The 13523-nt window shown below is 39.3% G+C and overlaps 1 pseudogene; it reads left to right on the forward strand.

Moving 5' to 3' along the window:
* The first annotated feature begins 12849 nt into the window (after positions 1–12849).
* LOC114112442 (U2 spliceosomal RNA) lies at positions 12850–13054 on the forward strand (annotated as a pseudogene).
* Positions 13055–13523: the final 469 nt, after the last annotated feature.

The following is a 13523-nucleotide window of genomic DNA, read 5'->3' on the forward strand; positions in this document are numbered from 1 at the left end:
TTCATTAGACAGATGAGGAAATCATGGTCATAGAGCTTATAAGAAGAAGAAGGATTTGAACCCAGGCAGCTCATTCTAACCTCTGCTTCCCAACTTGTATTCCTCCATCTTTTCCTAATAGGGATGAGAACAAGTGGTTATGGTGAGGGTCTAGAGGAGATGTCTATGGGGGATATGTGTGTAAGTGAGAAGGCTTGGCAAATTGGCCATATAATTATAATTTGTGGGGCTTGGTGAAAATGACAAGGTGGGGTCCCTTGTTCAAAAATTATGAAGAATTTAAAGACTAACAGAATTTTAAACAAACATGGGGCCCTTCAAATCCTAGGACTCTGTGCCCAAGTCACATACCTACCCACACAGCTGGCCTCAGGACTCGGTGTAGAATGGGAAGGGGCTGAGAAGGAGACACACAGGGATCCCAGGACCCTGCACCCTTTTCTCCCTTTCTTAATAACTGACATGAGGAGCTGTTGTCATAAAGCAATTTCCTCCTGGTCTCTGTGCCCTTTGAGGAGAAGAAAACTTCCACAAACACTAAGTCAGATAAGGAAGGTTCCAATGCTCTGTGATGACTTCAGAGACCTTAACACAGCTCCAAATGTCAATATTCCTTCAATGGGTTCTGCAAATAAGAGTCTTGTGGGTAATTACATTTTTAATAAAATACAGTTTGCAGATTGATAGTCAAATAGATTTCTTGTTCTGGAAGCCGAGCCTTCTTCCCAGTCCTGTCATCATGCCCTCCTCATGCTGCTCCTTTCTTGCAAATCTTTCATAATTAGGAAAAGAGTTGTTCATTGACTTAAACCTTCAGATACTCTCAGTTCCTGCTAATTCACTATGTGAAAGAGCTAAATGTTACAAAAATGGCCATTTATTGCCTCACATTCATAATGTGCCTGTTTAATGAAAGGAAGTAGGAAATGAATTATTTTTGGACTTCATTGGTGGCTGCAGACCTTAGTGATAAATAATAAGGTGCACGGAAGGTTTAAATGGAATTTTCATAGTAAAATGCGTATAATACCTTGTTTTATTAAGCAGCCTTGATACATGAAAGCCTAGATTGATAAAATATATTTCAGGAATCATTATTTACTTTTCAAGATGATTTTTAGCCTTGCAAAAACATTTGGTATAGTTTTCTTTTAAAGAACTAGCTTGCTAGTGTTTGAAGTGAACTTTCATTTAAGAAGCGATCAGTTTGTACACAGTTGTTCAGGATGCCCTCTTTGTGCAGAGAGCACAGCACGCCTGTCTTTCCCTGGAATAGAAATAGCGTGCTTCTGAATTCTGTGTTGTTTTGTGTTTAGGACCAATAGTGCCCTTGGCGTCCGACTTCAATTTCATTAATTCTGCATTGATGGATCCTATTATGGGCAGCCTCTGATCTGAACAAATATGCAGTTTTGTCAAGTTAATTCCTGATTTTAAAATTTCCTTTTCACAAAACACGCAATCTCTGGAACAATAAGGAGCTTCTCTGATGAATCCTTCTAGCTGAATGGTGACTGTGAGAAGTGGATACACATTTACAGACATTAGAAGAGTGATACTCCACTTAGCAAAGATCTATACTGGATTCTTCATGCCCCTGAAGGGAAAAATATACGTCCATCTGTAAACAGAATAATTATCAGGTTCATTAGATGCTCATTCCCTGCCTAATACAATGTCAGGCACATAGTAGGTGGGCAATAATGGATGAAGACGTGGATGAGTCAAGAAGACACTTCTCTGTGAACATTCCAGAGAATAAGATGGTAACCATTCAGTTATCTGGAACCTGAGTCAATGGAATTTCCAAACAATTAGTTTTCTGTTGTATATACAAAGATGTGGTCATAAATAGGCTCAAAGAACATCAAACAAAGCTGGTCATGGGCTTAAAGCTCATTTAGTACCACCTTGAGACAGGGATAAATAATGATGATGATCATAATTATGATGTAAATGCTATTCTTTGAGCGTCTATTATTGTAGACCTCTTGAGCTTCCCTGGTGGCTCACATGGTAAAGAATGTGCCTGCAATGCAGGAGACCCAGGTTTGATCTCTGGGTCAGGAAGATCCCCTGGAGAAGGAAATGGCTACACACTCCCACTCCAGCATTCTTGCCTGGAGAATTCCATGGACAGAGGTGTCTGGTGGGCTATATTCCATGGGGTGGTAAAGAGTTGTTCTCAACTGAGCTGCTCACACATACACACTGTAGACCCCGTATAAATATTGCTTCATTTTAACTTCATAATAATAACATTGTTGTTGTTCAGTCACTAAATCATGTCCGACTCTTTGGGATCCCATGGACTGCAGCACACCAGGCTTCCCTGTCCTTCAATATGTCCCGGAGTTTGCTCAAACTCATGTCCATTGAGTAACTTTGCAAGCTAAATATTGCTATACCATTTTACAGGCTTCCCTGGTGGCTCAGTTGATAAAGAATCTGCCTGCAGGAGAATCTCATGGACAGAGGAGCCTGGCTGGCTACGGTCCATGGGGTCACAAAGAGTCAGACATGACAACGTACGAGCATAGTGTAACATACCATTTTATAAACGAGGAAACTAAGGCTTAGAGAGGAAAAATTATGTCATCAATCCACACAGTAGCTGGAAGCCAGATCTTTTTTTGGCTCCAAAGTCCACATTCTTTTCTCTTGCCACGTTGTCTCTACACTGGGTCCTAGAGCTTGTCATTGCTGGAGGCAGGATCAGAAAGCAAGTCTCTAGGCTCAGTGTCCTTGGCTCACTGGCAGGCTGCTACAGAGCCCAGACAAAAGGAAAAAGGAAGTGCTAATCAAAGTGCTTTAAAAGACAAGCCAATATTTTAACTTGAACCATCAAGGTTTATAAAATGGGGGCCAAAGGTCATCCCCAGTAAGTCTGTTGCAAATTGGGCAAATGGATTCAGGTTACTCAGGAGATATTTAAAGCGATCAGGGTGAGCTGTGCAAATGTAGTAGAAAAATCGTACAGTTTGCAGTCATGGTTTCAGGTCATGATTTGATATCCTATTAGCCGTGTGATCTTGAGCACTTATCCTCTTTGAACTTGCCTTCTCATTTACAAAATAGGAGCAGTACAAACACCTACCTGACAGAGTGGTGATATTACATGAGATCATGTCTAGGAAATGTTTTCTAGACTAAAATATAGTTCATGTATTTTTTATTCCCAGTCCCTTGCATTCTTCTTTTACATTTTTCCAGTTTTTTTTTTTTTTTAGGGAGGGTTTTGCTTTACAGACCTTGTTTTATAGATATTTTATAAACATTTTAAGTTGTCTTATGTGCTTTCTTTGATTGCTTTGATGGTAAACAATGATTTCCCTTTTATAAATGGGGACTTGTGTAATTTATTGCAAAGCTTATTATAATAAAATTGGAAAATCACATTTGGCATCTGGATTAGAAAAATTGTTCACACACAAGAAGTTTGAAGGAATAAGGTTAATAGTAGTAAATGTTGAAAGATCTCCAGAATTGTCAACTGATGGCTAGGTCAGTAGGAGACAGGACAAAGTCCAGCTGGATGAATGGATGGATGCTGAGGGCCCAGAACAGGGGACATAATTGTCCCCTGAAGCTGGTCAACGAACACCATGAGTTGTATGTGTAATCCGTAGAGTCTCCCTTTAAAAGGAGTTTTGTTTTACATCCTTGCCAATACTGAGAATCATCAGTCTTTTTAATTATACGTATTTTACTGGGTATGCAGTAATATCTCTCTGTGGTTTTAATTGCATTTCCCTGAAAATTAAATATGTACCTAGCTTATGAGTCCAGTTATTCCACTCCTGGGTATTTACCCAGGAAAAATAGAAACATATATCCAAGCAAAAACTTTTTTAAGAATGTTCATGGAAACTTTATTCAAAATAACTCAAAATGGAAATAATCAACTGTGTATCAATAGGAGAATGGATAAACAGCCTGCAGTATATTCTCACCATGGAATACTACCCAGCAATAAAAATGGAACTTATTACTATAATTTGCAACATGATGAATCCCCAAAACATCACCCTGAGTTAAAGAAGCTAAAAGAATATTTATTGTGTAATGATGTGCTCAGTCGCTTCAGTCATGTCCGACTTTGTGCGGCCCCATGGACTGTAGCCACCAGACTCTTCTGTCCATGGGACTCTTTCTTATGTCTCCTGCATTGGCAGGCAGGTTCTTTATCACTTGTGCTCCCTGGGAAGCCACTGTGTGGTTATAGGTAAAGTGAATTTATGGTGATAGGAATCAGATCAGTGGTTCCCTCGGGTGAGTGTGGGATCAGAATTCCCTGGGAGGGGAGACTGGGGAACTTTCTGAGGAGGTTGTTTATATTTTTATAGGAGTGTGGATTTCACAGGTGTGTACACTTTGTCAAAACTCACCAAGAAACCCACACAATGTTGTAAAGCAATTATCCTCCAGTTAAAAATAAACATTAAAAAACCCACCAAATTGTAATACTTAGTCTGTGTTTTCTATCATATGTAAATTTTATCTCATAAGATTGATTTATAAAATAAAAACACAAAGAAATATTGACTTGGGGGCCTTTTGGCTGTTGAGGAATCTTAGAGCCTTCACATAGGATGAGTCTGAGAACCCAGCCACAATAGGAGAGATTTGAGAGATGGCGGAAGAGCTGACTCCCCAGACTGGACCAGTTGTCCTGTGATGAAGGGAAGAGACACCCATTGTGAGTCATTCCAGAGGAGAGACAGGGGAGGATCAGGGAAGTAGATGATTTGAGTTCCATGGAGAGAAAAGTTTTTTTTTTTTTAAATAAGAGTTAGATATGTCTTGTGATAGAATGGGATATCTTTAGGGGCCTGTGGCTCCTTGTCACTTAGCTGAGACTTCTTGTCAAGGGTGTTGTAGAGCGGGTCCTGTAGTGATTGGGAGGTTTAACTAGAAGACCTTACGACTCTCCCGGGCAAAAACTCTGTAGTTACAGGTCCTGTTAGGTAACAAGTGGAGCATGATCTTTGCAGTCAGGTTTGAGAGCTCCCTGTCTGAAGCTAGAGATCTTGGATCTACCATGAATGCGATTATCTTTTGCAAGCTGACTTCTTTTAGTCCCAGTTTCCTCATATTAATAATGGTTGTGTGTGTGTGTGGGAGCATGTGTATGTATAGGTGTTTATCTTTCTTCTAATTTGTAACCCACTTGCAATGCTGGATGACCTCAAAGAATTATAACTGAAGCTGAAATTGAAATGATCAATGGAAAGGGCGTAGCAAAGCACCTAACACATATAGTAAGTGCATGATAAATGTTCAATAAATTTTCACCATTATTATTGCTATTGCTACTATTATGATTCCAAGAACTTTAGGTATCAGCAAATGCCAAAGATAGATGTTTGGGGGCAAAATTTAGGAGCTCATATAAGATCTCTTATATTAGACCCTAAAAGTGGCTGTTATGTCTCTCAAAAAGTATGATTAACACTCCACAGGTTAATTTAAAAATGGGAAAGTAAACCTTTGTGGAAGAACCAAACTTTGTGGATAAAAAATATGTCCAATGCTTCTGTGTCCAGCATAAAAAGATTCTTTTGTACTTGGTTATGTTTTTGTTTGGCTTTGAGTCACAGTGGTCTAGTCAAGGTATAGTTGGTAGGATTAAGTTGACCTCATTCCTCATTTTGTGGGGGCAGATCACAGTAGCAAAATGAACACTTTCTGTCTGTCAGTAGAGGGTTGATTTTAAATATTCTGCATAATTTCCCAAAAGGTTCTGATGGATTAAAAATTTCATTTATTGGGGATAGGTCATTCAATCACATTGGTCAAAATTTAAAGGGAACAAAAAATGTAGGGTAAAACATCTTTCTCTTGCCTACCCTCCCAACCTCCAATTCTTTAGCCACTCGGGTCCCCTCTCCAGAGGTAAAGAATTTAGCCAGTTTCTAGTAAATTTTTGTAAACACATAAACATATTATGTCATTCTGGATCTTTTTCCTATATACACAATAGTTTACCTCAGAATATTTTTTATCTTGTACTTTTCACTTTACAATGTTCGCCTAACAATACTTCATTTTTGAAGTTGCGAGCTTTCTTTCATTTCAATGACTGTATAGAATTCCATTGTATGCAGTTGATCATACTTCATTAAACCAACCTGATGTGGATGGACATTTAGGTTTTCCTCTACCTTTTGCTAATCAAAGCAAGGCTTCAATAGATAATTTGTTTCATAGGTCATTTGGCATATGTACAAGTATATCTGAGGGATAAATTTTTGCACATGGAATTGCAGGGTGAAATGGCATATGCCCTTTTAATGTATTTATTTTTTTACTTTTGGCTGTGCTGGGTCTTCATGCCTGCTCGAGCTTTCCTCTAGCTGCGGTGAGCAGGGGCTACTTTTCCTTGTAGTGCACAGGCTTCTCATTGTGGTGGCTTCTCTTGTCAGGAAGCATGGGCTCCAGGCACACAGGCTTCAGTAGTTGCCGCTTGTGGGCCCAGTAATTGAAGTTCCTGGACTCTGGAGCACAGGCTCAATAGTTGTGGCACACAGGCTTATTTGCTCTGAGGCATGTAGGATCTTCCTGGGGATCAAATCTGCGTCCCCTGCATCAGCAGGCAGATTCTTTACCACTGAGCCACAGGGCAGCCCTGCATCAGTTCAGTTCAGTTGCTCAGTCGTGTCCAACTCTTTGTGATCCCATGAACTGCAGCACGCCAGCCTCCCTGTCCATCACCAACTCCCAGAATTCACTCAAACTCATGTGCATTGAGTCGGTGATGCCATCCAGCCATCTCATCCTCTGTCACAACAGGCTTCAGTAGTTGCTTGCTTGACTGGGGCCCCAGTGTAAATTGTCTGTTGGATCAGGACTTTTTCAGATGCACAGGTAGTTGTGAGTTTTCACATCAGGCTGTATACTGTCACCCTGCTTGTGCTTGATCTTGGGAGATCAATTACCTCTGCAGATGACACCCTGCATCCTTAAAGGAAAAACAGATGGCAGTTCCACAATGTCAGTTCCCACTGCGGTGATTGCAGCCATGTTCATCTAGATAGCCAGTTGTCCATCTAGTCAAGGCTCCAGTGGTCAGAGTTCCCATCAAAACTGAGCAGACTCTTGAGTCCCCGACTGCAGCCAGTCCATTCCAGCCATGCTCACTCCAGTACTGGCCACCTCAGAAGAGTTGACTCACTTTGATGCTATTGATATGAGATGGATGGCAGTTTGAGTCGGTGATGCCATCCAGCCATCTCATCCTCTGACTGACTATGAGTTTTAACAGATATATAGACACATATATGAGGCTTCCCTGGTGGCTCAGACAGTAGAGAATCTGCCTGGAATGCAGGAGTTTTGGGTTTGATCCCTGGGTTGGGAAGGTCCCCTGGAAAAGGAAATAGAAACCTACTCCATTATTCTTGCTTGGAGAATCCCATGGACAGAGGAGCCTGCTGGGCTACAGTCCATGGGGTCACAAAGAGTTGGATATGATTAGAGACTAACACAGACACACATATAGGTTTGTGTGACCACCCTCACAGATCTATATATAAGATTTATAAAAGTTCAATCATCCAGAAAATTTCCTTGTGCTGCCTCCTTGAGATCAAACCTTCCTCCATTCCTAAACTTTGGTACATACTGTTCCTATAGTGATGATTCTACCTTTTCCCAAATGTAATGTAAAGGGAACCATGCAGTGTAAAATTTTTTGAGACTGGTTTCTTTCTCTCAGCATAATACCTTTGAGAGTCATCCTTATTATTGTGAATATCCAATAATTCATTTCTTTTTATTGCTGAATGATCTTCCATTGGATGAATGTGCAAAAACATGTTTATTCATTCACCCATTGAAGAACATTTGAGTTATTTCCAGTTTTTGATGATTATAACTAGAGCTGCATTAAGCATTTGTATGTAGGTTTTTGTGTGAAAATAAATTTTCATAATTGCTATGGAAACATCTGGGTGTTGGTTTATCTTGACTGACTTTTTTCACTATGGTTATATTTTTGTTTTTTAAAGATATTTTGTATTGTTTATTGATATTTTATAGACTCCTTTCCCTGAAGGAGATTTATTTTTGTTTAGTAGCCAGCTCAACTACTGGATGATTACCTAGCGATTGTGGACATCTGGTTTTATATTTTGTTTTGCCATATTTGTGAAAAGCCAAGACCCTTTAATTTGGTGGGATTCAGGTTCTAAACTTACCTATGAATATAGTTAGGGCCTGGTTGAAGGCTTTGTTAGGGTGGATCTAGGATAAACTTAGTCCTTACTCTTAAGAGGAAAGCTATCTGATATGTGGCTTGCTGTCTATAGAGTTAATGGGGGGTGTTAATAGGCTTTTCTACGCACCCTGGGCTGACTTTCCAGTGTCCTCTGGCACTTCTTGATCTCCAGTATCTCTTTTTCATGCTCAAGCTCACAGCAGCCAGTCTCTGGTAAGCACAGTCGCAGGCTGTGCCTGTGAGCCCAGCTTTGGATGAGGGCTTCCGGGGAATCCCAGCCTGGGCTTCTGTACACCTGTCTGTTAGGGGTGTTCCCTTCCCAGCACTCTGCTGCACAGTTGCCAGCTGTTTCAGCTGGCCTGAACTTTGATCTTGGCCAGTTCCACTCAGCAGGGTCACCATGCTGTGCTTGGATTTCAGCTCATGGCATCTTCACTGGGAAATTGAACCCAAGTGTATTGCTGGGGTGATTTTGCAGCTCAGTTCCTGTGTGTCCTGTCTTTTAGGGGGTTGCAGTTCTTGCACTGCCTCTTGTCCAGTGTTTGAGAAAAGTTGCTTTCTTATTTATTTATTTCATGGTTGTTTATAGCACAGGAAAACTCTAGTAACAGATACTTCTATAGGAAGCTTTCTTGAATGACAGATCCAGGATGATTTATTAAGGGCAACTAAGGGTCTTTTGCTTGCAACCTAACTTTTCATCAAGGACAGGTTTGTTTTCTCAACTGTCAGAGAACTCTGTGCTGAAGGGTACTAGGGATCTGACCTGGTTTGGTAATTTTTGTGTTATTCTGTTTGCTACATTGAGTGAATTGGGAACTTTTTCCAAGGAGCTGAAACATAGCTTCTGTAAAGTACACTAGGTCATGAATTTTTAATTTTCAGTCCAGTTTTACCACAGTAGTAAAAACAGGTTCAATTATATACTTATTGGGAATTTTTTATTCTTATAAATTCTAAAGAGTTTTATTACAGAAGAGATTAAGTTTTTCCCTGAGCACAGAATGACTTTAGGACAGTTCTGCCCGTCTCAAAATGGGTCATTTTCTTTTTTTGTGTGTGGAATGGAGACAAGATTGGTGAGGAAAAGAGAATATATAACATAGTTGGAAAACTTTGTCCTTTTATTTAACCTTGTGTTGAGTGATGACAAGTTATGGGTTGTGTCTACTAACTTTTCAAATGTGGCCATAGCACTCTTATGTCACCCTCCCCAGCTGGAGGAAAAACAGGTTTTGGAACAATTCCCTAGTAACGGATAACCTGGTTTCTATATTATTTCCCTAGAGGGTGTATGACAAATTTTCAGCCATAATGCTTTTTCATTTATTCACTAATTGAGACTTTTACTGGTATTCTGTTGTGCGATGTGTTATATAATGAATACCTTTAAGGTCTCAATGGCATATAAAAACATGCATTCATTTAGTTTGTGAGTTGGGGTGATTGAGGCTTGGCTGATACAGGCTGGACTCAGCAGGAGACATTGAGTTCTGCTCACCATATTTCTTATACTCCTTCTGGGACCAGTGGATTAGCCCAGAAATTTTCTTCTCATGGTTATGGTAGAGGTTCAAGAGAGAAAATCCAATTACCTGAGCACATTTTCAGCCTTGCCTACATTACATCTGTTAGAATCCTGTTGGCCAAAGCAAGACACATGGGCAAGCCCAATATCAATGAAACACGTTCCTTCTATGAGAGTAAAGAAGAGGAAATGGGTATTATTGCAGAATAATCCAATCTCCTCTATGAAATTATTAAATTACTAATCACCAAGGCTGTAGAGATTAATAAGACAGTCATCTGCTCTAGGAGCACTAAAAAAATTGATCCTGAACCATAGTAGTGATCTTACTAATGGAAGGTATAGAAAAGGAGTTAAAACTCTAGTCAAATAAACAGAAACTCTCAGACTTTTAAGATTCTTTTCCTTTTAATTTCACACCCTGGAGGATGTTGAACTTGGTTTGCTGGCTATCTACCAAAGCATTGTGTTGAGCTGAAATCCCCTGCTATTAATAACCAGGTATACTGTGATTTTGAGATTTAAAGCCATGATCTCATGTTAGAAGCTGCAGTGGGCCAGGAAGCTATTTGGGTTTATAACAGTTCTAAACACTTGGGCAAAGATGCTGGAGATTAAAGGGAAAACATAAGCAGGTTTGTACACAGGGTCTCAGAGCTACATGGCTTTGTTTTAGGAACTCTCAGTAAGAAAGGTATGATAAAAAACTGAAATATGCAGGCCATCCAAATACATGAAACAAAAATCTAAGATCATTGAAATGAATGACTGGAGGGATCAAGGAAGATCTTGATGGACTACAGAGAGCAGAGCAATGGCCTGGAAATACTGGTGTCTGATACCTCTTTCCCATTTCTGAGGGCCTCTTCCTCAACAGTTAGTGTTATGATTGCAGTTAGGCCTGAAGAAGTCTCATAAAACCTGGACAGAAGGATGGTGAAAACATCATGATTTTTTTTTTTCTGAGTTATCCAAAATTTATGATGCTAAAGTTGGGGGACCTGAACTAGAGGTCTGGCATTATGGTGGGTGCTCAGAATCCCCAGACCCTCCCAGGTCTGACTGTTGACCATGCCCAAGGAATAAAGGAAAGAAGTTAAATAGGAAAAAAAAATATTGGGACACAAGAAGGAAGATTTCAGGTTTTGTGGATTCCACTTTGGAAATATCTGCTCTCAGCCAACTCTTATTTTTAGTTGAGAAAGTAAAGGCCTTTCTTGAGGCCACATGAGTCTATGGCAGGGCCAGGCTAGAAACAGTTCTGTGGCCTCATAGTGGCAGCTAACAGCCAATGTTTAACAATTGAGCTGAGAATTTGCTTGGCACTAGGCTATTCTAAGCTATACTTTATGTAGATGATGTCCTTTTGTCTTCACTAGAATCCTATAAATTAGATATGATAGTTAATCTCATCTAACAGAGGAGGTAACTGAGGTACTAAGATACCCACAAGTTGTCTTTTGTCACAGCTAGTAAGTGGGGGAACCATGATTCAAACCAAGTAGTCTGACCTAGCACCTGGGTTCTTCATTGTTATTCGGCAGTGAGAGATCTAGATGGCAATAGCATACATTAAGACCCTGAAGAGACAAGGATATCTCTCTCAGAGCCTGGGAAATCCCGAAAGTGTAAGGCAGAGAGCCTTTAACTTATCCTTGCAGAGAGGTGGAGCTGGAAAATATTGTAGATTGTGTCAGAATTGCCACAGGAATTCTGGCATGCCGTCTGAGCTGTCCATGGTGCTGAGCACCAGCTTCCCTTAATGCGTCTTTGCTATTGCACCCATCACCGATATTTAATAATTTTCACCTGAGATGTCTAGAATTTGAAAACCAAATAGATTGAAATAAATAATGATTGCATTTCTGCTTGGTTCTAAACATTTTAGATGTGTTATTTCACTACAGCCCCACAGCAATTCAATGACCTTTCTTTTGAGAAAAAATAGATAAACTACTATCATGTTAAAAGGCAGAATGAAACAATGAGTTGTTAGAAGTATAAAAATTGGAATGTGGAAAGGAGTGAAGAGAAAGTTTTTAAAGTTGGGTGGAGCCTTTGAATTGGAACAAAAGAGAGACGTTCAGTAAGGTTAAGGACTACAGGATCTTTCCTACCCTAGAATTTCAGAGACTTCCTGCCAATTGAACACTCTGAGTGTGTGAGGTATGCCTTTTTGGTTTTTCCTGGACCAGCACATTCATGAGTGGGATATGTGCTGAAAAGTCAGGTCATTCACTTTATTCTCCTTTACCTATAGATGTTACAGCTGAGAGTCACTAAAACAGTTATTCAAGGTCATGCAACAAGTGAGTGCGGAGCCAAAAGAAATATAACCCAGGTCTCATGATCAATACTCCACATTTATTACCTATTTCAGGATCTCACAAAGCTATAATCATGGGCCAGTTCCATGAGCAATACCCAGGTGCTGAATAAAAATACATGGTACTACATTCCATGCCAAACCCACTAGAATATAATTCCTAGAGAGAATATAGATTGTGCATAGAGCACTGATAGTCTATCAGATATACTAAGGTTCTGTTGGAAAATTAATGCTACTAATATTGTTCCTTTTACAATCCATTTAAAGCATATATCACATTAAAACTTCTACCTTTATTATGTAGTTGCTATACTCCTGTGGTAATCTGCCTTTAAGAAAATATGCTCTTTATTTAAGAATTGATTTACATTTGAATATTCACTGTGCATTTATTTGCTGAATGTTTTTGAATATGTTTATCAATCCTTTAGGAGTTTAGTTTTTGCACATGTAAATGGAACTATAACACCTACCTTCTAAAGTTTCTGTAATATTTATATGGATAGTTCTAATAGGACAGTTGTTTTCCACATAATAAATGTTTTCTATATGATATATAGTTCCAGTATTGGCTATTTTATTAATAATATTGTAACTACAAAAAATCTTCTTGCAACTTATTTTGGATTTTTTAAAAAATTTTAATTGCTGTACTTTTAAATTCAAGCATGCATTATATATCTTGATTTAATTTTAAAAAATCAGTACTTTATGTTTCAAAATATGTTCCTTGGTCAAATCTATTAAGGTGGACAGATAGAAACACACGATGGTATCACTTTTTGGCCTTTTGGACTAAGATCAAGTGTGGTATCTGTTCTCACCAGTTTAATATCTGATATGTCCTCTGTCTGAAGACAGTATATTAAATTTCTAAATAGGTTGCAAATATGTACTGCTTCAGTCCATCTATCTTTTTTTTTTCCTTGAGGATTCAGACTGGCTCTCCTGCTTCTGTTTTCTGTAGAGGAAAAACGTATTTTTCTACAGATACACAGATAATAAAATTTACTGTTAACATTTTATTCAAGTGGGAACAGTACATTTAAATGTGTGCATTAATGGGGGGAAAAAAAAGAAGCACACGGTCAAATTGGAAAAGTAAGAAAGCATCAGATGATGAGGAATCTCATATGTCATGCTGACCATTTTGGATTTGATCCTGCAAGCAGTGGTCACCCATCAGGGATTTTGATCTGTGAGTGATGAGGCACAAACAGTGTCTAGGGAAAGTGAGTGTGACACCGGACACAAAGGAGACAGGTAGGGAAAGTTAAACATTATTGCTCATGTAGAAGCTGATAATTCCCTGTATCAGATCTCTCCATTGGAAGTGTGAAGGCAGGAAGAGACCTGCAAGGTCGCTACTAAGGAAGATAGAAAGTATTTGGTTAATGGATATGAGGGAGAAGAAAGAGATGAAAATAATTGTGGAGTTTTAAGCCTGA

Source organism: Ovis aries, chromosome 5, assembly GCF_016772045.2.
Source record: "Ovis aries strain OAR_USU_Benz2616 breed Rambouillet chromosome 5, ARS-UI_Ramb_v3.0, whole genome shotgun sequence".
In the NCBI taxonomy this organism is placed as follows: Eukaryota; Metazoa; Chordata; class Mammalia; order Artiodactyla; family Bovidae; genus Ovis; species Ovis aries.